Source organism: Aplysia californica, unplaced genomic scaffold (assembly GCF_000002075.1).
Source record: "Aplysia californica isolate F4 #8 unplaced genomic scaffold, AplCal3.0 scaffold00073, whole genome shotgun sequence".
Taxonomy (NCBI): Eukaryota; Metazoa; Mollusca; class Gastropoda; order Aplysiida; family Aplysiidae; genus Aplysia; species Aplysia californica.
The window spans coordinates 623696-627035 of NW_004797343.1; positions in this window are offsets into that span (position 1 = coordinate 623696).

A 3340-nucleotide genomic window follows, 5' to 3' on the forward strand; every position below is an offset into this window, starting at 1 on the left:
TATGTGTGTATGTGTGTGTGTGTGTGTGTGTGTGTGTGTGTGCGCGCGTGTGTGTGTGAGAGTGTGTGTGTGTGCATGTGTATTTGTGTGTGTATACATGTTTGTGCATAAGTGTTGTTATGTTTGTGTAATTGTGTTTGCCAATGTATTAATGATTTAAAACAAATTTATCATTTCCAGTTACATAATACAACAGTCACTTTTTGTTTTTTTTGTCTTTTGTGAATTTCAATACAAGCACCAAGAACTGAGAATTCTAAAACTCTATACATTTTCCTTTAAAAAAAATTGTTGCTTATGGTTTCGGGGATCTTTTTTGATGCTACAGTTGGTTTCGTTGTTTTCAGGGCTTAAAAAAAATAAACCTTCGAGTTGACTCTCCTCGTGTAGGTTCACTTTGTTATGTAGACTTCATCACTTTTCCTACAGCTTGTGGTGTCCGAGACAATTCAGTTTATGATGCAGGCTTCGATTCGGAAATTATTTTAAAAGGTTTAACAGCTAGAAAACATATCAGGACTACATGCTAGAAATAAAATATTCTTTTACTATGAGGTGTTAAACTTCAACAAAAAAACATAAAAAGGTAAAAAATGAAATAAAATAATATAAAATAAAACCCAAGTGAGAGTTCACAAGAAGAAATACAATATATTTAATTTCTTTTTGTAAAGCCTACTTCATTAAATTGGCTTTGAAAAAGATTGATACTTTCTCTTAATCCACACTCCATGAGCAATGAATGATAGGATTCACAATCTTAGCCTGATGCAAGTTCCCTGACAACTTTTTCAGGGGACATTTGAGGCTGGATGTGGGAAGGTGGGGGTCAGCGAACGTCGATGCTTGTAGGTCATCTCCTCTCAATTTCTGTGTCTCTGGCTGAAGGGTTTTTACTACTACATTCTAGTCCCACTGTATTTAAGATTGTTTAGATATTAAATGAACACGAATTTGGGGAACGAATGACAAGCCGTTGTTATGTGACTGATGTTTGTTTCAACTTTGTTGACAAAGCCGGTTGCTCAACAAATCAAACAACACAAAGTTCTGATTGTTGCCATTCTACCCACAGCGTGATTCGACATTCAGTTTATTTTATATATGTATATTATGTATGAATTAATGAAATGATAATATATAACATACACTTGAAAATAAAGCCTATTATGAACGTTCTTTTCTGCCTTTTATTAGTTTTTAATGTTGCATCCCATTATCTTTCTGTCGATCTGTACGTTAATATAATTTTACATTTGCACGAGTGCATTTCCCTGCCTGTCTGTCAAAATCTCTAAAATTATGTCTAGGAACTATACACATGTCTAGGAAATAGTCTTCTTGCTCCATGCTCCTGTATATTATAGCTCTCTGTGTTTCTCCTTCATTGTCTGTCAAATTGTCTATAGTTGCCTTGCCTGATCGAAGAGTATACCTAACAAGTCGATTATATCATAACTAAGCTTAAAGCACTATCGTGTCGATCTGGTGGAGTGTATCCCATTTACCCTGGGTTGGAAATGACGAAGAGGACAGAAGAAGCTTCAAGTGGGATCTAAATTGCGGTGGTATAGATCTAGTTGTTTGGGTGGGATGAATTGCATACCTTTCTCATCAGTAAGTTTATTTATCAACTTTTTAAAAAGGTGGGAGAGGAGGAGTAGTAGTTCGCGGAGGCTCTGCTGCAGTTTGTTCCTTAACCTCCTATCAAACATCTAGATCTATCGTTGTCGGAGGACCAGAATGCGTGTCCTCAGTGAATGAAATTCAGAGGCAAGATCTCATATTTACAAAAGGTTTAAACTAAGTGGTTGGAGATTCATGAAAAATTCATCAACAGTTAAAATTTTTAAAATTCCCGCGTGGTGTTGGAACCGGCAGTCAGTAGCATCTCAGTTCTACACATTGCCAAATTATGATTGGGGGAGCAACAAGAGATACTTTTGCAACAACTCGTTTTATATCTCTGAGGGCATTTTATGTTTAGCTAAAACAATGTCGAAGAACATCGAATGTTGTCAATATGCCTCCTCCGTGAGTCAAATTTGAAACAGGGGTCAGCAATCATGGTTCACTACTCATTTCTTTGCCTAGATGCTTTAAAACAAACAAACAAACATAAAAACAACAACAACAACAACCAAAAACAACAGCAACAAAAAATCCAGACAGACAGACAGACAGACAGACAGACAGACAGACAGACGGCAGACGCACGAACGAACGAACGGCTCGAACGATTCGAACACCCCCTTCACAAAGCTTTTATCTATATAAGTTATTCTTGATCTACCTCTGCCTCTTCTGACTTCTATTTTTTTTCGGGTGAAAGTAAATGTTCAAGGTCTTTACGTGGATTCAGCTTAAAATATCCCAGAATTGTCAATATTCTCTTTCTAATTGTTTTTTTTATTAGTGACTGTCTCACACTGGCTTCTTTCATCACTGCCCATAGAATTAAGTCTACATCTATGGCACTGCCTCATTTGATTACGTTTCCATCCTTGAAATTCCTAACAGTCTCATCTATGCTAGGGTGATCCTAGGATCTCTCCTCTAAAATAACGGGAGTCAGGTTGCAAGGGCCATGAGATTTTAGAGAAGAACAAGAGAAAGCTTGTGAGAGCCATCAACGAGACTTCGTTGTTTCCCTGCCACCCCGCACTGCGACTGCAGTGCAGTAAAGATCTGATTACTCGATTATAAAGGCTGTAGCACAGTGCCAGGGTCCCACGACGCTCTTGATGGTACGAGAGGAAGGAAATAAAGTAAATGATATAATAGTAAGGCAGCCCAGGGCGTGTCGAGCTTGTCACAGTGGTGTTAGAATAGATTAATGTGACTTTTAAAACTGAAAAGTTCAAGTTTTTACATTCCCAAGAAAAAGACTTCTGTTGTGGCGGCCCCAGAGACGGCAAGTCAAATGTATAGATACGACCTTCACATTCACCCTTCCCATCTTCTGAGGTTTATTCCGTCTCTGTCAGCTTATTGGTATCGGTATAGCTCCTGCAATTAGGCGTAGTTGGTTTTCAACTTGTTAATCAGGAATTGATATTTCGAAACCAAGGGGGATCTCATATAAAATATCATCACCCCTTACAAAACAACTTCTAACCTGAAGAGGACCAAAAGTTTTTCTCTATGAAAGCACCTATTAGAAATCCAGCAGTAGAGCATTTCCTGTAAAACAAAATTAATTAAAAAAGCAGAAACAAAACAACAACAACAAAGCAGCGAGGGGGGTGACAAACGGGTAGACAGACAGACAGACAGACAGACAGAAAGACAGACAGACAGACAGAAAGACAGACAGACAGACAAACAGACAGATAGATAG